The 22,671-nt window shown below is 40.4% G+C and overlaps 1 pseudogene; it reads left to right on the forward strand.

The window, feature by feature from the left end:
- Window positions 1-13,158: 13,158 nt before the first annotated feature.
- Window positions 13,159-13,685, forward strand: LOC148566600 (uncharacterized; annotated as a pseudogene).
- Window positions 13,686-22,671: the final 8,986 nt, after the last annotated feature.

A 22,671-nucleotide genomic window follows, 5' to 3' on the forward strand; every position in this document is an offset into this window, starting at 1 on the left:
TTGTTAATGAAATGGATTAACCAAAAAGTTGATTAAACTAGCACATAATATTGACTCTAATCTTTTTAGGTATTATTATTATTATTATTATTATTAGGGGTAAGTACGATTTTGGTCCCTAAAGTTTAGCCCCAGAATCGAATTCGTCCCTCTTCTAATTTTCGATATAAAATCGTCCTTAACATTTTTTTTTTATTAAAATCGTCTTTTTTATTTTTTTTTTGGACAAAAATGCCCTCCCCGCTCCCCTCCCCCTCCCCACTCCCCTTCTCCCCACCACCACACCGCTCCCCTTCCCCCCACCTCCACCCCCACCTCGCCTCCTCTTCCCCCCCACCCCCCACCCCCAGTCACCCCTTCCCCCCACCCCCACCATCAACCCGCGTCTCCACCCCTTCCCCCCAACACAACCACCACCACCACCACTACCAACACAACAACAAATAACAAACAGAGATCAATGAAAACCAACAACTCAAAACCAACAATTATTCAAGAAATCAACCATTCAACAGAGGAGGAGGAGCATAGGAGGAGGAGGTCACGGCGGTAAGGACGAGGAGGAGCAGATGCGGCGAGGAGGGCGAGGTGCGAGGGCACGGCGGCGGTTCACGGACGCGGCGAAGATGAGAGGAGGAGGAGGAGGCAGAGGCGGCGAGGCTCGCGAGGCGGTGAGGCGCGCGAGGCGCGAAGGCGGGCGAGGCTCACGAGGCGGCGAGGCGGGCGAGGCGGCGGCGGTCACCCTCCCCCCTTTCCCCTCCCCTTCCCCCCACCCCCGCGTCCTTTCCCCCTCCCCCACCCCCAACGCGTGTTTTATTTTATTATTTTAAAATTTTATTTATTTTATTAAAATAGGGGTAGTTTAAGAATTAAAATAAAAATTAAAAATAAAAAGGACGAATTTAATAAAAAAAAAACGTCAAGGACGATTTTATATCGAAAATTAGAAGAGGGACGAATTCGATTCTAGGGCTAAACTACTTACCCCTTATTATTATTATTATTATTATTATTATTATTATTATTATTATGCATTTTTAAGAGAACATTTTAAACAAACATTTTATATATCAATTATTACTGTAGTGAATTAGAAAAATATTTGACTTAATAACTAGGACAATTTAACCTATTTATTACAATTTAGCAAATTAATATATAAATAATGCTAGAAGACCAATATAATTTATTATTTTTAATCAATAATTAATTAGTAATATTAAAAAATATTAGCTAAAAATATAATATTATGCAATGAAACTAAAAGTGTTGAGTTACTAATAAAAAATAATAATTAATATCGATTAAAATTATTAACCCTCAAGCTTTTTTTTTAATATATATCTAGTGACTATCTTAAAATTCTCTAGATATATAAACATATTTAATTAAATATTAAGTGTCTTTTATACTAATAGTATATACCAGTTATATATTATATTTTTTTTTATGTTTAGTATATAAACTACTTTTGTGACTTTTATATCAAAATTTTTTATTTTAAATTATTAAGTGATTATATATATATATATATATATATATATATATATATATATATATATATATATATATATATATTTCATACCTAACTTCTTATTAATTAAAATAAGAGTGGAATATACCACTATAAAAGTGTAAAATTCAATAATAGTGATAAAAAAAAATCCCCTGTTTAGCTTATGATGTAAACTGCAATAACAATAATCTTTGTTATGTCAGATAGAGAAATTTTGTTTTCTCTTATATAATAGAAATAAGGCAAGAATTATATTGCATCAAAGACACATACCCATGAATGAATAATGAACACTACACCAAACTAAAGAGATGATAAAGTGTTTTTATTTTTTCATTTTTTTGTAAACTTTTAACTCGAATCTTAAAGAATAGATTCACTGTCTGGCTAATTTAGAGTAGAATATCATATCTTCATGTAATAAAAGACAGATTCAAATTTTATATATAAAATTATCTTTAAGAGAAAACTTATTTAAAATTCAGTTCACTTACAAAATAATGGGAAAAAAAGTTTAAAAAAAATAAATATATCATAATAAAATAAAAATATATGAAGAATCTATAAAATAATTGAATACAGCATGCATGCTTGTCCATATGTCTATTTTTAATTATTTATTATTAATATGATTTGTGGTAATGTTAAACCCTGGCTACTTGACCACTTACTATATATCATGCTTCATCCAATAGATAACTTTGTGAACAAGATTGGGTTCTCGAAATTAAAAAAAATATTTGTGTGCCATGGTGTCCTCAACTAAACTCTTAAGTGTAGCTAAGAATTTTAATGTGGTAATAAAGAGAACCCTTTACCTTTCGTATTAATCAATCAAGGTATATCTAATATAATAATAACAATAATATTAAATTCAAAAAATAAATAATAGCATTAGCAAAACGAGTGGTTGTTAAGTAGTTAAGTGTTTGTTAAATGTTATTAAGTTAATAAAATTAAAAAATATTTTTTTAATAAAATTTTTTTTTGGTGTGCTTAGTAAATTCTTTTATTAGTAAAAATAAAAGTACTAGAAAAAAAAAATCTTTTTTAAGAAGTTACAATTTACATTTTTTATAAAAGATTTTTTTTCTTAAAGAAAAGATGTTTTTTCACGTAATAAAAAAATATTTTTATATGGTTATATCCAAACATAATTGATAAATAAAAAGATTTTTTTATATGAGATATCCAAATATAAAATTATGGGCAATTTACCAAAACAAATTATTTGACTTCTAATTTTACCAGAATATATATTTTGCAAAACGAATACCAAAATGCATATTTTCCATAAACTATGTAAACTGTGACAGAGGACCCATGGTTTACAAATGCGTAAACCGCTACAGGGATCTTGCGATTTACGTTGGAAGCCAAAATGCACATAATCCGCGGTAGGGGTGTCGCAATTTGTGTGTGAATTACGAATGTGCATAAACCGCTACAGGGGTCCAGCGGTTTATGCTTTAGTATAATTCGCCTATATATACCAGCCAAGAGGAAGTAGTGCATTTGTAGAGAGTCATTTTCACACTTTCACAAATGGATAATGAGGAGAGCTTTTTGGTTCTAGTCCACTACTCTGGTAAAATAAAAAAAAAAAGTAAAAGTCATGGTGTTAAGTTTACTGACAAAAAACCGCTGAGCGTTTTTATCCGTTCGATAAATACTTTGTCGGATCTAAAGATGAGCATAGAAGGCAGGGTTGTGTGGGGCCAAGTGGGTGAAGAAGGTGTTCTATAAGATTCCGATTGCGGTTGTGTCAAGTGGTGTGTAGTATGAAACATTTGTGATGGGGTCGGACGAAGACATGTAGATCTTGTTTCATTGTCGGCGGAATTTTCCGGAGGTGAGAATATACGAGTTGTACGCCAAGTTGGAAGACGGTGCCAACAGTTCCGGGGCATCAGCGCCAAATCCTCAGTCGACGACGGTGGGGGGTGCTTCTACTTCGATACCCGTCGTTGCACCTGGTTGTCTGTTGGCTGCACCTCAATTTGTTCCACCACCGGCAGCTAGGTCACCTGGTTTGATTACTGGTCTTTTTGGTGATGGTGAGTCGGATCATGTTGAAAATGCGATGCGGGAAGATGATTCGGACGATGAGCCCGATGACATATTGGGGGATAGTGAGGAGGAGACTCCGGGGTGCCCACCTGCACCTCATGGGTCATCTAGTTCTTGTTCCCACCAACAACCGCCACATTTCTCGACGTTGAACTTGGAAGCAATGGGTCAGCAACCGGATGTAGCACACACCTTTGGAGACCAAGGATTACACGAGGGCAATACTTCTAGAAAATTTTAGATTGGCCAATCTTTCCATACTAAGGAGGAAGCTGTGATGAGTGTTAAGAATTATAGCATTCGTCGTGGAGTTCAGTATCGGGTGATGGAGTCAGATCATCTGAAGTATCATGGGAGATGCAAGGAGTTTGGGAAGGGCTGCACGTGGATGATTCGCATCGCACTTCGGCAGCGCAAGGGTAATTGGGAGGCTAAAAGATACAACGGATCTCACACTTGTTTGGCCACTTCGATTTCGAGTGATCACCGACAGCTCGATTACCACGTAATTTGTGCGAGGAAGCCAACGGAAAGGTAGAACCATAAAAAAAAACTTACAGTCTAACTACGCACATATCTATACCTGGAAGCCAACAGGAAGGAAAAGGCATCGAATCCCCGCGGCCTGAGACTAGGGAACCGCCAGAAAATCCAAGACTGCAGTAGCTGCAGGGGGCCTGCCAAGTTTGTCATATTTCTGTTGACCACCTGACACATGCATCGATATAGCCAAGCCAACGCTGCTTACCCCAACTATAACTGCCTGTCTCGTCAAGTCTCGCCACAAAGGGCAACCACCGTATATGAACCCAATTTCTACTTTTATCACCGGACAACTGAGTGGAAAGCAGCATCATGATATAAACTCGTGCATATATGCATACGGTATCCTCTGTAGCATCATCCGGTAGCACCCTGAATCCCTCATGAAACCAGGTGAAGTGGACTGTAAATTACTTTACCTTATTCTGTAGTGGAAGCTCATCAAATAGTTCCTGAAATCACTCCCAAGCCAGTTTGCCATCATCCATCAGCTTCTCAAAATCTGTACAGATAAACCATCCACAGGCAGCCCCAGCTAGTATGCTACATCCTGCAGCATGATGGTGCACTCCCCGAAAGGCATATAAAAGGTATGCGTCTCAAGACGCCACCTCTTAATGAAAGGGCTCTGACTAAGGGCTCGTCCAACCAGAACCACCTCACGTTGAGCCTTGCCAGGTGGTACAAACCAGCCCTCTCCAGATAGGGTATGATCCTGTCATGCAGATGTATGTTCTATTGCCTCCGGACACTATAAATACACCTAGTCGACTGCAGTATGTGACAGAAAAAACTAAACAAATAAAAATTCCATCATTAACAGATTTCATCCGTATACTATAATCGGAAGCAGAAACTGAACTTATAATTTTAAATTAAATTTAATAAAAGTATTTAAATTAAGGACTGTAATATTTAATTTAAAATAATCTAAAACTAAACTTTCAGTTTTAACATTTAAATCTTAAATTTAACGACCTAAACAACAAAACTTATAATTTTAAAGTTTAACAACATTAAATACAATCCTTATCTGCTAATCACAAAATCCAACAAAACTTAAATATCTGACCGAAGTCTTTAATCTAAAATAATTAAACCCTAAACTTACAATTTTAAAATTTGAATCTCAAATTTAAAGACCTAAATTACAAAAAATATAATTCTAAAATTTTAAAAGCTAAAATACAATTCCTATTTTCTAATAACAAAATTCAATAAAACTTACATAAATGACTCAAGACTAATTTAAAATAATTAAATACTAAACTTATAATTTTAAAATTTAAATCTAAATTTTAAATACCTAAATCACAAGCCTTACAAAAATATTATATGAAATACAATAACTAAAAATAAACAAACTAACTTCTTCATTTATACTGTCGGCAACTAGGGGTGGCAACGGGGCGGGTAGGGGCGGGTTTTTGCTCTACCCGACCCCGCCCCGCCTGACATAAAACCCGCATGAAACCCGCCTCGCTCTACCCGCGGGTAGTAAAATGTTAAACTCTAATCCGCCCCTGTGGGTACCCGCCCCGCTCCTACCCGTCCCTATAATTATTAAATCCAACAAATAAAATAAAATTTTAAAAATTATATAACCACCATTTACATACATAACATAAATTAAAGTAAAAATTTATATATGATATAATATTATTAATCATTTTACTAATTATTTTATATATGTTACATATATTATATATTAAAAATATATATATTTATATATATTATATATACCGGGGCGGGTAGGGGCGGGTTTAACCTAAACCCGACCCCGCCCCGTCCCGCAGAAAACCCGCCCCGTTAAAACCCGCCCCGAGCGGGTAGGGGCGGGGTGGGTACCCACGGGTTCGGGTAGTGTTGCCACCCCTATCGGCAACGTGCGCAACACCATTGAGTTTGTAAAGACTGCTTTCGTCCGCTATAGTCCCCGTCCCAACAAACTCAAGCAACCCACACTTTCCTCTCTCCCTCTCTCCATAAAACATCTCTTTCTCTCTCTAAAATTTAAAAATGAGCCAACCTGAATAATCTGCGACACCTTCAAGCGTATTTATACTAAAGCATAAACCGCTGGACTCCTGTAACGATTTATGCACATTCATAATTCATACATAAATCGCGACACTCCTATCGCAAATTATGTGTATTTTGGCTTCCAACGTAAATTACGAAATCCCTGTAGCGGTTTACGTTCATTTGTAAACCGTGGATTCCTTATCGCAGTTTACATAGTTTATGGAAAAAATGCATTATGGTATCCGTTTTGTAAAATGTATATTCTGGTCAAATTAAAAGCCAAATAATTTATTTTGATAAATTGTCATAAAATTATTTTAACTTTTTTTATATGATCTTTCAAAAAAAATAACTTAAAAAAAAAATTGTTATGAATTCATCCAAACAAACCTTAAGTATTCTCTTCCATGGCCACAATCAAAAAAAAAAAAAATCAACATGGTAATTACTAATTAGTCAAATGTATCAAACCCTACCATTTAGTAAAAGTTGTATTAATGTATGGGATTTTGGAAATTTATTGGAAAAAAGAAAATAAAAATCATAAAGTAAAATTCCATCATAGTGTCGGCAATTCATATCATTTTCTTAGTTGGGTCCTAATTGTGTGGGATCCAAAGCATTAAAGATTGAAGTAATTAATACATTTCAAATTCAGTACAATAAAAACCATGTACTCGTATAGTTATAGAACACACTAGGAAGGGATCATTATTGATGGTGGAAAACTTTTTTTTTTTTGATAGTATATAATTTGTAAGAGTTTATAAATTTAAGATTTGTAACCCATTTGAAAAGTGGCAAAAGTTAATTTTTTTTTTTTACTTTTGAATGATGAAAAATTATATTAATATAGGTTTTGTTAGGTATGTAAATAATGTGAACAATAGATTATAGACTTTAGAATTGATCCAATAAAGTAAAAAAATACTCCACCTCAAATTACCTCCTAAACTTTAACATTAGAATAATCATTTGCACACCCAGTGAATTAAACATTCAGGCATTCAGCCATATGAGTAAATCGAATCAAAAGAAATAACCATCTAATTAAAAATAATGAACATAATCATCTGCTTACCTATTGAATTGAACATCTTATATATCTATTATTCACATTATTTAATATTCTCACTGTCTACCTATATTTTTCCTATTAATATTATTTGGTATAACTTTTAAAAGATGTTTTTAATTTTTTAAAAAGTATTTAAGTATTTTTGAAAAAATAAAAATTATTTTTTTCTCAAAATCTATTTTATCACTCTTATTTATTAAACAAATATTTTTATGACTAAAAATTCAAACACAAAATAACACTTTTAATAAAAATTCTTATATTTTAAGTTATTTTTCTAAAATAAATTTAATTAAGTTGTTTATTCAAACTAGATATTAGTCTCATAAAATTTTTACTTTTTAAAAATAATTTATAAAAATTATAGAATTTATATTTGATAAATTAAATTAAAAATAAATTTTTTAATAAATATAAATAATAACAAATGGACTTAGTAGAATAGTTTTTAGAATTTAAAAATATTATAATAAATATTAATATAAAAATTAAATTTAAATATTAATTAATATATAAAATTATATTAAATTTTTTAATTTTAACTTTTTTTACTTTAAGTAATTTTAAAAGCACTCTTGTCTTTTTAAAACAATAAGTATAAGCACGTGATGTTTTTTATTTATTAAAAAAAATATAAAAAATAAAAAAATTTGTGTTTTAAAAAAACACAAACACATTTTTAAAAAATTTTATTCAACCAAGCGGCCAAGCCTAATTCTTACCATTACTATAACTTTTTCTTTCTTATATTTATACTAGAGCTATGGTATTTAATTAATATATTTAACAAATGAAGGGATTGAATTGAAGTTAACCCTAAATCTAATTAGATTTTGGGCGCATCTCAATTGTTCCCAAATCATATCTTATGCAAATGTAAAACGCAAATACAAGAGTGTCGGCACAGTCAAGGAGTCAACGTTGACAATAATGAAATTTTGGTACATGCATTTTTTGTCTTTTTTATTTTGGTATGTACATTGTTGTTGTTTTTCCTTCTACTTCTTTCTTCTTCTTTTTTTTCAATTTTCTTTTTTATTTTGAGTTTTTATACATGTGATAAAAAATTGATTTAAAAAGTAGGGAAAATCGGAATAAGACCAAAGTAGTGAACCTCCTTAGGAAATATCGCCATTGATAGACCCTATTAATTATCAAATGATGAAAAAAAAAATGATATTCAATATATATGTAGTTTTTGTTCTTTTACCCTTAAAAACCTTTTTTTTTTTTTTGGATTTAGTTTATGGATTCAATACCTTTCAAGTTACAACTTTAACCTATCTATTAGCATTGTCCTTACTAATAAGTAATAGGGTAACAACAAGAAGTAAAGTAATTTCGCTGACTGCTTTTTTTTTTTTTTTTTTTGGGTTGTAAATTAGTAAATTACCCTATCAATTTTTATATATAAACTTTTTAAGATTTAAATTAAATTGCGTAGGTCATTCTTGTATTTTTAAAATTACACTGATTTTTGTTAATAAAAAAAATGTATTCAAATAATTTATAAATATTCATATCAATTATATTATATATACTAAAATTAATCACTATTCACTAGCATCGAATGTATATTAAAATATAAAATATATATTAAAAATAAATTAAATTATACGTGTATTTATATATAAATATATAGTAGTTAATTTTAATGTATAAATAATATTTTTAAATTTATATAAATATAAAATATGAAAAAGAAAAATACTATTTTACATAAAAGATGCATGAATTAGTTAACTTTTCCATGAAAAATAAATAAGATAAAGTATTAAATTGGTCTCTTATATTTGGACGTGATCTTATTTTGATCCTTAAAGTTTGAAGTGTTCTATTTGAATTCAAAAAGTTTCATTTAGTTTCAATATAGTCCCACCATGTGGTTAAAATTAAATAATTAACGAATGTCTTACATGACAACAGTACAAGAACAATATCGATAATCTGGGGAATAAGTACAAACTCTAGAGGCACAAAATCAACCGTGGATGCATCAATACATTTATTTAGCATTCTTCTTAGTTCTATAAAAAATATTTCATTTAAATTGTAAGAAAAAATATAAATAAATATATTGATGCATTCACGGTTGATTTTGTGCCTCTGGAACTTGTACTTGTTTTTCAGATTATCGACATTGTTCTTGTACTGTTGTCATGTAGGACATTTCGTTAATTATTTAACTTTGACCTCAAGGTGGGACTACATTGAAACTAAATAAAACTTTTTTGAATTTAAATAGAATACTTTAAATTTTAAAGATCAAAATAAAATTACGCCTAAACATAAAGAACTAATTTAATATTTTACCCAAAAAATAAATATTATAATAAAAGGCACGGTAATCAAAGTTAAATTGAGATAAGTCGATTTTTTTTTTATTTTATTTAGATAAAAAATCAATGAAATAAAATAACTTATTGTAACTTGTCTCTCGAATTATGGAAAAAAAAAAGTGAAAATAAATTCTGAATAATCTTTAACTAAAAAAAATAATAAAATGAAACTTAAGATAAAATTAAAATTATCCTTAAACATCAAGAGTATAAAATATACTTTCCCTTGTAAAAACATTTTAAGATAGCAATGATTATTATGTTATCTTAGTATATATTTTGCTCTCTCTTCAACTGACATGCGATATCTTCCATGAAAATATTGGTCATATTCTTGATTCTTCTATTAAAGACCAGGTGCTTGCCCTCGTGCTCGTTTTTTTATCATTTTAGCTCTAGCCATTTTTATTATTATAGGAAAAATATAAGTAGACAATGAAAATATTAAATAATAAGAATAATAGATATATTGGATGTTCAATTCATTAAGTATTCGAATGTTCAATTTATTAGATGTGTGGATGGTTATTCTAATATTAAGATTTAGATGAGTAATTTAAAATATAATATGTTTTATTTGAATTGGATCAATTTTTTAGAGCACGTTATTCATGTTGTTCAAGAAAATTATTGGTTACCTAGCATAACCTATTATAATATCACTTCGATCCGCACTAAATTTACTAAATTTGATCAGATTTAATATCTATTTTTTATATTTAAATTGGATTATATATATATTTGTGAATCAAATATCGAATATATTAGTCACAAAAAAAAAATATCGAATATATTTATTAAATAAAAATATATCAGAAAAAAGCATATTTTTATCAAAAAATTTAATAAAATTTTTTTTATTTTAATAAAATTTATTTTTTATCTTTTTAAACATATTTAGTTTTAAAATATTATTAAAATAATTTTTTTTAAATAACAAAAATAATATAATGCAACTTATTTAAATAATAATTATTAATTAAAATAAAATATAATAAATACAACATATATATTATTTATTTATTATTTTGTACAGAATGAATCCACCGATATAAATATAATATTTACAATTTGATTAGAGTACGGATCAGCGGGTCATATCCGTTTTTTATTCAATCATGTTATAAATTAAATTATATTTGTAAATTATAAATTAGATACAGATAAATATCATAAATTTACAAATATAATCTAATCTATGAATATTCTTAATATTATTACATTTTTGTTTGGTGACCGGGTACCGAACGAGTCGGGTGAACGAAACGGGTCAGAGAGACGAGGGGAATCTGGACCTGGCTGTCGACGAACGGGCGGATTTTTCGGGTTGTGGTCTTGGAGAGTGGAAGGCTGGGACCTCGCGACCTCCTGAGCAATGATGGTGTGAAGGGGGAGCCACCTGCAAAAAGGACTCCGACGCTCAAGTCAGAAATCCGTACAAATGGCAGTAAAAGTGAGGAGGTAGTGACGTACCTTGAGGAGGGGTAGGGCCCTCCCCCTATATACCTCGTATCTAGGGCGGGTCCCACAAGAGCAGACCCGCCTTCCAGGAAGTTTTCTTTTCTCCCAGCTGTCAAGTGCTGCGCTGGAGGGGTATCGGGTTAGTCCCCCGGTTCGGGTCTCCCGTTCTCGCAGGGTTGGCCGCTCGGATCAGGGCGATGCGCCAGTTGGGCCGGGCCGGAACAGTGCCCTCAACGCGCGGCTAAGGTCGACTTGCCGCCATTCGTGGTAGGGGACGTGCTCCCTACGCACGAGTGGGTCTCGTCGCTTCGAGGGAACGTCTTTTGTCACCTCGTTCTTCGCGCTGAGCATTTAATGTTCTTAATGGGTGATTTGAACCCTACGCAAAATGTCCATCTTGCCCCTGTCTTTCGCGCTTCTTGGTGTTAGTTACTACTCAGTTTCTCATCTTTATGTTTCATTTTCCCAAATCATAACCATTCATTTCCCATTTCTCTTTCGCACTCTCTGAAGTTCTTTGCTGTGAATCGCCCGTTTCGTCCAAATCCCCCTTTCCAGCTCCTTTCAATCATCACCATCATTCTGGTAAGTTGCTTCTTCCTTTTGCTACTCTTTTAGTTTTACCTTGCAGTTATGCCGCTTTTCCTCTGTTTGGTTTTGTGCGTGTATTGTGCCTTGGTTGGATTGCATGCTTGAATAGTGCCAATGTTAGGTAGACATTAGGGGGGGTAACCATTTTAGGTTTTTGGTTTTTAGGCTTCATTTTGGCTATAGATTTAGCCTTTGCTTAACTGTAGATACAAGATAGGCAAACTGTAGTCTTTGGTGTTAGTACCGGTTTTCCGATCTCATAGACTGACTCTGAGTGGTACCCCACTGTAGGTATGGCCCAACGTCCCATCGCGAGGGTTCCCGTCGCGAGAGCATCTGTTGACCGATATGCCTGGGTGACCTCGGACGTGAGGGACACCCCCAATCAGATGACCTTAGAGGAACTCACGGAGTTTCGTCAAGCCGACTACCTCTGCGGGGAGGTCCCGAGGAAGCTAACTATGAGGTGTTTGTTCCCGCTGATCAGGAACGGATATGCCATCTAAACCTAAACACTCCCCAGATCGCCGATTGGATCTGGATGTACAAAGCGATGTTCACTAACTTGAGAATTCGCATTCCCTTCTCCCATTTTCAAATGGCGCTGCTAAACCGATGTGATGTGGCGCTGTCTCAACTGCATCCGAACAGCTGGGCTTCTATCCGCTGCTTCGAGATGGTTTGTGAGTACTTAGAATTACCGGCTTCCGTGGAGGAGTTCTTATTTCTCTTTGTCTTGACAAACCCTTCTAAGGAGGGGAGAACCAAAAAAGGCTTCATGTCTTTTCGGTCAGCCCAAGGCTGGAGGATCTTTGGCCTGTTTGAGGATTCCTACCATGGTTTTAAAGATAAATACTTCAAGGTTCGTCCCGCTAAAAGTCGGCATCCCTTTTGGCTGACTCTAGAGGGGGAACGCCGCATCCCGACCTACTGGAGTTTCAGGGCGGGGGCTAATGCCTTCACAAAAGTGACATACAAAGGGTTGTCTCCCAAGAACAAAAATATTGCCGACGTGTTGTTGGCCGTGTTCGGGATCAATCCCCACCTCTTAATGGGGGATCCTGAAATGGGCAAAGCTTATATTTGTGAGTCAACGGGTCATCATGGGCCCTTATCCTCTCTTGTTCGTCTTCATTTTATCACAAATTTAACGTGTTTTTATTTTGTTTTTGACTTTGCAGTATCCATGGCTACCGACCAAGTTGGTCTTGATGATCTGATGTCGAAGTTCCTCCTCGGAGATGACGAAGATAGCTCTACCACCCCTCCTGTAGATCCCGCGGCAGCATCTAGTCCTGAGCTCCATTCCTCCCCCCCCTCTCGAGGGGAAATTGCTGGGACGAGTGTCGTCCCGGTTCCCCCAGCGGAAGAGGCCTCGGGGGAGGGAGGGGGTCCGGAAGTTGCCATCGTCGACAACCCCTGGAAGAGGAAGCCGACATCTTCCCCAGAGGGAGTGCTGACTGTTATAGAGAAGAATTTTGACGCTGGCTACTTTATTAACGCCCAGCTTCTCCCGGGGACAGAGGAGTTTTTTTATGGTGGGGACCTTGCCTCCTAGGCCAAATGGATGTATCGCACTCTGCTCCGGGCTGCCGCAATTGCGAGGAAGGCGGAGCCCGTTTTAGCTGATGCCCAGAACCTAGAGGGCAAGCTTCAAGGAGCTATTAAGTCGGTAGAGAAGATGAAGGCGGAAGTGACCACGTTGAAGACCCAGCTGGCCACTTCAGAGGAGAAGTTGACGGCCTCCAACAAGGCGGTTGCCCGGCTTTCCGAGCGCGAGCTAACCTTGGAAGGCCAGGTGTCCGCTGCGCAAGCTCGGGTGGCCGAGCTGGAGAAAGAACTGGCCACTTCGGTGGCCTCGGCTGATGTTGCCAAGGCTGAGGTTGCTGCTCTGAAGAAGAAGAATAAAGACACTATCAAGGAGGCCAGGGACGCCATCATTGCCACCGACAAGGCGATTAAATCCCAGGTGAAGCTCCTAGCTCCCGATTTTGATGTGTCTGCCGTGGGTGCCTTCAAAACCATCAAGGACGGGAAGATTGTCGATCTCTCCAAGAAATGAGCTCCTTGTACTTTTGTTTTGGTAGTTTGTAAGACAACTTTTTTCGTTCTACCGTTCTGACTTTTTGAAGCCGTCTTGGGGCTTTTATGTGTAATTTTTTAACTTTGAAACAATGTCATGACAAAAATGAAGCCGAGTTGTGGCTTTTTCGCTTAAGCGTTTGAAATATGGCCCTATTTAGTAGCCGTTTGTTGTAGCGTTCGCGACTTCACTGGTTTTCGGAGTGATCATTCCCGGGATTCCGCTTTGTAATTGAACCGGTTAATTTTCAAGGTGAAGTAATTTAAACAATTTAAACAGTGCATTAAAATATGAAACGAGAAAGAAATAATTAGTGTAATTTGAACACAATTATATCATGATTAATTGCCATTCACGCAAACAGCCAATGGGAGATAATGCGAACATAAAATAATATGAGCCTTACTAAACTGTGAAACCGCCTACTCTCCAGGTGTGCTTCAGCTTTGAGGAGTAGAATCTTCTTAGGTTTTTTGCATTCCATGTTCTGGGTACTTCCCTGCCGTCCAGTCGTTCCAGCTTATAGGCTCCATTGCCGACTACTTCCTTTATTCTGTATGGACCTTTCCAATTTGCTGCTAGCTTTTCTTCTCCTGGTGTCGGGAGCCCCACGTTGTTACGTTGCAAGACTAGGTCGTTTGGCTCGAAGTCTCTCTTTAGCACTTTGGCGTTGCAACGCAGGACCATTCTTTGTTTTAACGCCGTCTCTGACAAGTGGGTCATCTCTCTAGTCTCATCTACTAAGTCCTTCTCTACAGCTTCCTCGACTCCTCCCAAGAGTAGTCGTGGGCTCAGTTCCCCAATCTCCACGGGTATCATCGCGTCAACCCCATAGGTGAGTCGGAAATGGGTCTCCCCGGTGGAGGACTGCTGCGTTGTACGATAGGACCACAGGACCGATGCTAGCTCGTCTGCCCAGGCTCCTTTCTTCTGGTCAAGTCACTTTTTAAGACCTTGCAGGATAACCTTGTTCGCTGCTTCGACTTGGCCGTTAGTTTGGGGGTGCTCGACAGACGAGAACTTCTGCTTTACCCCTAAGCCCGCAAGAAATTCTCCGAACTTTTTGTCGGCAAACTGTGTTCCGTTGTCCGAGATGACGACCTCTAGGATTCCGAATCTGGCTATTATTTGCCTCCACATGAACTTTTGGCAATTTGCCGAGGATATGCTGGCCAACGGCGTGGCCTCCACCCACTTGGTGTAATAATCTATGGCGACAATTAGGTACTTGACCTGCCCAGGTCCGACCGGGAAAGGTCCTAACAGGTCGACGCCCCATTGGAAGAATGGTCGGGAGGCCATCAGTAGACTTAGTTCAGCCACCGGCGCCTTATAAAAGTTGGCGTTTTCCTGGCATCTCCTGCATTTTTTCACGAATTCTTTGGAATCCGACATCATCGAGGGCCAATAGTAGCCGGCCCTGACGAGTTTTTGAGCTAAGGCTTTTCCTCCGATGTGGTGGCCGCAACACCCCTCGTGGACTTCGCTTAACACGTAGTCCGTCTGATTGGGGTATAGGCACTTCAACAGAGGTTGATTCAGCCCTTTCTTAAATAGATGACCTTGTATTATTGTATATTTGGCCGCTTCTCTCCTCAGTGCTTTTGCTATCTTGTCGTCATCAAGGAGCTTACCATTTTCCAAGAAGTCGGTGATCAGGTCCATCCATGAGGGGAGGTTAGCCGCCCGGTTTATGTGCAAGGCCACTGTTGGTTCCTTCACTAAACCTTGAATTAGAGATCGGTTCCCCGTTCCTAGCTTCGTGCTCGCCAGCTTTGATAAGAGATCAGCTCGGGTGTTCCTTTCCCTTGGAATGTGTTGTACCATGACCTCGCCGAACTCCTCGCTCAGCTTTTTAACTTTCTCCAAGTATTTTTACAGCAGTGAGTCCCTGGCTTGATACGTTCCATCAATCTGCTATGTGACGACCTGAGAGTCGCTGTATACTTCCACTCTGGTGGCCCCGACTTCCCTTGCCAAGAGTAGGCCGCCAAGAAGGGCCTCATATTCTGCTTGGTTATTGGAAACTGGGTACTCGAATTTGACTGATTGCTCATACACGACTCCAGTTGGACTCTCTAGGATGATCCCTGCTCCCCCGAACGTTTGGTTGGAGACTCCGTCTACATGGAGTTTCCACCGTATGCTCGGTGTCTCGGGAAGGTTTCCCGTTACTTCAATTAGGAAATCATCCATTACTTGGGCCTTGATTGCATGTCTGGGTTCATACTGTAGATCATACTGAGACAGTTCAATTCCCCAGGTCATCATCCTGCCCGCCAGGTCAGGTTTTTGTAGTACTTGGCAGATCGTTTGGTCCGTCCTGACGATTATCTGGTGTCCTTGGAAGTATTGTCGCAACCTACGGGAGGAGGTTAGGAGCGCGTATGCTAGCTTTTCCAGCTTACTGTACCTCAATTCTGCCCCGTGCAATGCCTTGCCCGTAAAGTAAACCGGTTGTTGGATCTTTCCCTCTTCCCGTACCATGACGGTCGCCAAAGCCTCGTCGGTCACTGCTAAGTACAAGAACAGCGTTTCCCCATTCCTAGGCTTACCGAGGACAGGGGGTGCCGAGATTATGCTCTTGAAGTGATTGAAGGCTTTCTCGCACGCCGGGGTCCATTCGAACACTATCCCTTTTTTCATCAAGTTGAAGAATGGAAGAGCTTTGGCAGCCGACGCGCCGAGGAAACGGGATAGCGTCGTGAGTCTTCCCGCCAGCCTCTGTACGTCTTTAACATTTCCCGGGCTAGTCATTCTCAAGATTGCTTCACATTTCTCTAGGTTGGCTTCCACTCCTCTTTGGGTTATCATGAAACCCAAGAACTTTCGGCTTCCATGGCGAAGGTGCACTTGAGAGGGTTGAGCCTCATGTTGTGCCGCCGAAGAGATGCGAACACGGTCTTTAGATCACTGATGAGGTCTTCGGCCTGGGTGGTCTTCACCAGGATGTCGTCTACGTACACTTCTACCGTTTTGCCAATAAGACTGCTAAATATCTTATTCATCAGCCTCTGATATGTAGCTCCTGTGTTTTTTAGTCCAAACGGCATCACCTTATAGCAGTACGTACCCCCTGGCGTTATGAACGCCGTTTTCTCCTTGTTTGGCCAGTGCATCGGTATCTGGTTCTACCCAAAGTATGCGTCCATGAAACTCAGAAACCGATACCCCGCGGCTGCGTCTACCAGAGCATCAATGTTAGGGAGGGGGAAGGAGTCCTTAGGGAATGCCTTGTTGAGGTCGGAATAATCTACGCACATCCTCCATTTCCCGTTATCCTTCTTGACCAGGACTATGTTTGACAACCAGGTCGAATAGTCTAGTTCTCGAATGAAACCCGCCTCTAACAAGCTGGTCGTTTGCCTAGCCACCTCGTCGGCTCTTTCCTGAGACATCTTTCTTCTCCTTTGTGCTACGGCTTTAGCCTCTGCTTTCACAGCCAGGTGGTGTGACATGAACTGGGGGTCAATCCCCGGCATGTCGGCTGGGGTCCAGGCAAACAGATCGTCGTTCGCTCGAATCATCTCTACCAATGGCTCCTTCAAATTGTGGGGGAGGTTTCGGTTCACGAAGGTGAACTTGTCTTCCGAGTCGCCGACCTTGAACTTCTCGAGGTCTCCTTCGGGTTCTGGTGTTGGCTTGTCGTCGACCCTGGAGTCTAGATCGGCTAGGAAGACCCCGGATGCCTCTTTCGACTTCTTTCTTAAGGAGAGGCTGGCGTTGTCGCACGCGACCGCTGTTTCCAGATCTCCCCTGATGGATCCAACCGATCCATCATCAGCCATAAAATTCATCATTGATAGCTTGGTACATATTACTGCTCTGAAGTCATTGATTATTTTTCTTCCCAAGATGAGGTTGTAGGCCGTGGAGTCCCTTAGAACAACGAACTCTGCCATTACCGACCTCTTTCCGCGACCTCCTCTTATGGAGACTGGTAGGGAGACTATTCCATCAGGCTTGATAAAGTTATCTCCTAAGCCGATCACATCATGTTGGTGGCTTTTCAGGTCGGTGTCCCGGAGGCCCAGAGCATCAAACATGTTTCGGAACATGATGTTCGAATCGGCTCCGGTGTCCACGAGGATTCGCGTGACCATGCCAGTTCCCACTCTCGCTATGATCACCATTAGAGGGTTCTCCGGCAAGTCGTCGAACCACTGGTCCTCTGGTCCGAACGATATTGACGGGACTCTCCTGGAGGAAGGCGCTGGGCTAGACGATGACACAACCAAGATTTTGGCATCTTTCCTGCATGCCGACTTCGACCTAGGGGCAATGTCTCTCCCGACTACAATGTTTACAATGGTGAGGCCACGTTCATTGTCCTCCTCGGGCTCTTGCCTTGGTTTGACAGCGCGGCTCCCATCATCGCCAGATCGGTCACGATCTCGCCTCCTGGATTCTCTTATGAGGTGAGAGAACTCTGCCAGTTTACCTTCCCGGATCGCCTGCTCCAGAGTATTCTTCAGGTTAAAACAATCTTGGGTTTTATGGCTGAAGCCCTTGTGGTAGTCGCAGTAGAGGTTTTTGTTCCCTCCAGTTGTATCCTTCAGTTGACGGGGCTTCGACAAGATGCCTTTGTCGGCTATTTGCTGGTACACTTCGACGATCGGGGCCGTCAGGGGAGTGTAGTTAGTGAATTTTCCTACCCAGGGGAACATCTTGAAGGCTTTAGCTGGCCCTCCGTCCTTGGAGTGCTCCTTAGGCCTTTCCCCGTTACCGGACTGACGAGCAGGGTGATAGGCGGGCTACCCCTTGTTGGATGCCACGACTTGGCTAACCTCCTCGTCGTTGATGTACTCCCTAGCCACATTTTGGATTTCTTGCGTCGTCCACACGGGCTTGGTTGTAAGGTGTTTTCTGAAATCTTTGTTCAGCAGCCTATTTGTCAAGCACAAGCTGGCCACCGAGTCGGTCAGGCCGTCGATCTCCAGGCATTCATCATTGAACCTGTCCAGGTACTTCCTAGTCGGTTCCCCGCTTCTTTGCATCACCCCAAGCAAGTTGATCGGGTGCTTGGCTTTGACAATACGCGTGGTAAACTGAGCTAGGAAAGCACGGGTTATGTCAGCGAAGGTCGTCACAGAGCCCTGGGGGAGGGCGTTAAACCAGTAGATTGCCGATCCCGCCAAGGTTATAGGGAAGGCGCAACATCTCACTTCATCACCCACACCTTCCAGGTTCATCCTAACCTCGAAGGCAGTTAGGTGTTCCTGGGATCCTGGGTTCCGTCGTACCTCATGTCCATTGGCTTATCGAAGTGTTTCGGTAGCCGGACTTCAAGGATGGAGTGGTGAAAAGGGGTTGCCCCCATAATTATAGGGTGTCACCACCTCCTCGGTCCTTCTCTACTATCTTCTCGATTTTCCTCTTCGATATGTCTCGCTGGAGGTCGCGTGTAGATTATGGGGTCTATATGTCTCCTCGGCACGTCCCTGCTTTTCCCTTGGCTTTCTTGCTCGGACCGGGGTGTCGGCGTGCGCCTGGGGCGGTCTCTGCGGGGGCTTCTTCCTCTGGTTTCCCCCTCCTTTGAGGGGATCGGGACTGAGATTGCCTCGAGACGGGCTGATAACGCTCACAGCTCGCTAGCTCCTGCATTATCCGAGCGATGTCGCTCCCCGTCCCTCTGAAGGAACGCCTTTCCTGGGAACGGGAGGGAAGCTCACCTCGCCGGGGGAGGGGGGGATCTTGTGCGCTCACGGGAGGAAGCCAAAGAGACTACCCTACCAGCTCAGTGAACCACTTCCTCCCCACATGGCTCACCTCCATCATCTCCTTCCACAGGACCCAACAGAAAATCCATTTAGGCTAGTTCCCACAGACGGCGCCAAATATTCGGTGACCGGGTACCGAACGAGTCGGGTGAACGAAACGGGTCAGAGAGACGAGGGGAATCTGGACCTGGCTGTCGCCAAATGGGCGGATCTCCCGGGATGTGGTCTTGGAGAGTGGAAGGCTGGGACCTCGCGACCTCCCGAGCAATGATGGTGTGAAGGGGGAGCCATGACAAACCCCAATTTGACGGTTTGTTTTGCATTGAATTTAGAGTATTTTGATAACCTTTTGTCATATTTAGCCTAGGAATTAGCATGATTTTGTTATCTCTCCCATATTTGTGCTTAAGTGTAAAAACATGCTTTTTAAGCCTTATCTTGATGAATTCTAAATTCTTCTTTGATTCCATAAAGATGCCTTGATGTGTTTGCTAGTAATTCCAGGATTGAAATAGGCTAGGCATGGATCAAAGGAAGCAAGGAAGGAAGCATACAAGTGGAAGAGAAGCATAAAAAGTCAAAGAAGCAAAGTCAGCCATGCACGCGCACGCGCACAAGGCGCTCACGCGCACATTGCAGAATCGACCAGGGACGCGCACGCGTACCATGCGCGCACGCGCCGATGATGGCACATGACCTCATTAATGCAACACGTGCCTGGCGATTTGAGAGGGTTTCTGAACCCATTTTTGGCGCCAAATTGCTAAGGGAAAGGAATAAAAGGATGAAGGATTAAGGGGAAGGCATCATCAACATCATTGTGATAACCATCACTTCCAACTAACTAATCACTTTAGTTTAGGGTTTTAGAGAGAGAAGCTCTCACTTCTCTCTAGAATTAGGATTAGGGTTAGGTTTAGTTCTTAGATCTAGGTTTTAATCTTTGCTTTCTTCCACTTCTATCTCTCAATTCTTTGTTGCTACATTCAATCTTCTTTTACTCTTTTGTTGTAATTTCCTTTATGTTGTTCTTATATTTTGTTGTAGATCTAGTATTGTTCTTTCTACATTCTTCCAATTCAATAAGAGGTAATTCATAATAAATGTGTCTTCTTTGCTTTTCTATTGTTGATCTCTTATTTTTGTAGTTGTAGATTCATTTAATTCTTGCAATTAATAATGTTTACTTCTATTGCACTCTATGTGTTTGTTGAAATGTCTCTTTCAGTTTTAGTGTAGATTTTGTTCCTCTTGGCCTAGGTAGAGTAATTAGTGATACTTGAGTTATCTAATTCCTTTGTTGATTGATAATTGGAGAGGTTGCTAATTGGTTTGGAGTGCACTAAAGCTAGTCTTTCCTTGGGAGTTGGCTAGGACTTGTGGCTCAAGTCAATTCATCCACTTGACTTTCCTTTAATTAGAAAGGGTTAACTAAGTGGTAGCAATGAACAATTCTCATCACAATTGAAAAGGATAACTAGGATAGGACTTCTAATTTTCATACCTTGCCAAGAGCCTTTTATAGTTGTTAGTTTATTTTCATTGGCATTTACTTTTTATGCTTCTTATCCAAAACCCCAAAATAACTCATAAGCAATAACAAGACACTTTATTGTAATTCCTAGGGAGAACGACCCGAGGTCCAATACTTCGGTTTATAAATCTTAGGGGTTTGTACTAGTGACAAACAACTTTTTGTATGAAAGGATTAGTGATTGGTTTAGAAACTATACTTGCAACGAGATTTCATTTGTGAAATTCTAAACCGTCAAAAAAAAAAAAAAAAAGAGAAGAGGAAGAAAGGGCGTGGACGCGCGCGCACACCGTACGCGTACGCGTCCCAATGCGGATGCACCACGAGCCACACTCCAGAGAGTTGGGCCTCCTTTGGGCAAACATTGTGCCTTGAGCCCAACATTGACCCACGCGGACGCGCACCTGCCGCGTCCGCGCCGATTTGCTGCTGCAATTGATTGAGCCAAACCCCAGAGAGTTAAGCCATTTCTGGGCTAGCTCTAGGCCCCAGGCCCAACCAGACCTGCGCGAGCGCATGCATCGCGCCGGCGCGCCATCTCACAAATCATCAAAATACGCGGACGCGCACTTGCCGCGCGTGCGTCCTTGCGTGTTGCCATCAAACTAGGCCATGGACCAGAGAGTTGGGCGTGCCTCAAGCCCATTCTAAGCCTCAGGCCCAATCTCATGTACGCGTGCGCGCAAGGTATGCGCACGCGCCCCTGCCTAATATGCCACCCCACGTTAGCGCGCACTGTACGCTCACGCGTGGATCTCCATTCCCCTCAATGCACGCGGACGCGTACTTGCCGCGTGCACGCAAATCTAGTGGCGTGACTGCCAGGCCATTCTCCAGAGAGTTAGGCCTGAGTTGGGCCAACTCTAAGCCCCTAGCCCAACTCCATGCACGCGTGCGCGCACGGTACGCGCACGCGTCCTTCCCTATTTTGCTCAACCCTGCTTACGCGCGTTGTACGCGCACGCGTAGGACCCATGTTTTTTTCAAATGGACGCGGACGCGCAAGGTGCGCGCGCGCGCCGATTCAAAAATAGGGATAACCCTAGCTCGCGAAGCACACTGCGCAGTCGCGCACCCCAACCCCCTTTCTCCCTAACGTTCCATTTTCCCCCCTCTCACCGTCCCTCCTCCCCTCAGTTCCTCCACTTCCACCGCGCCGCCATCTCCGCCGCCGCGCCATCATCACCGCCGGCAACTCGGCCTCAACCTCTCTCTCTCTCTCACCCACCCATACCATCTTCGCCGCCGCCCCTCTCTGCCTCTGTGCCAACCGCCGCGACCACCATCGCCGCCGGTGCAACCCCACCGCCGCGCTGCTCCGGCCAGTTCTCCCACCGCCTCACTTCATTTTTCTTCCCTCCTTTTCCTCGGTTCAATCTCTGCACCTAGGTTCCTCCTCTCCTCTGTTTTACTTTGTTTCGCTGTTTTTTTTTGTTAATTCCGTTAGTGTAGTTAGAATTAGATTAGTTAGTTAGCTTAGTTTGATTTAGGTGGTTAGCGAATCTGGGCTGAGTAGTGGATTTAGGCATTGTTTGACTCTATGTTGCTATATGAAACTGCTCTATTCTGCTGCGTATGCCATTTGTGTTGCTGGGTTGTATTTCACTGCTGCTGTGCTCAATTGATATTGTCTTCTTACTGCTCATGCTATGTTGCTATCTGGGAACGTCCAATTTTAAGCCGGAATGCTGCCCGATTTTCAAGGAAATTA

This window comes from Arachis ipaensis, chromosome B4, assembly GCF_059453495.1.
Source record: "Arachis ipaensis isolate K30076 ecotype BB chromosome B4, ASM5945349v1, whole genome shotgun sequence".
NCBI classification, from domain to species: Eukaryota; Viridiplantae; Streptophyta; class Magnoliopsida; order Fabales; family Fabaceae; genus Arachis; species Arachis ipaensis.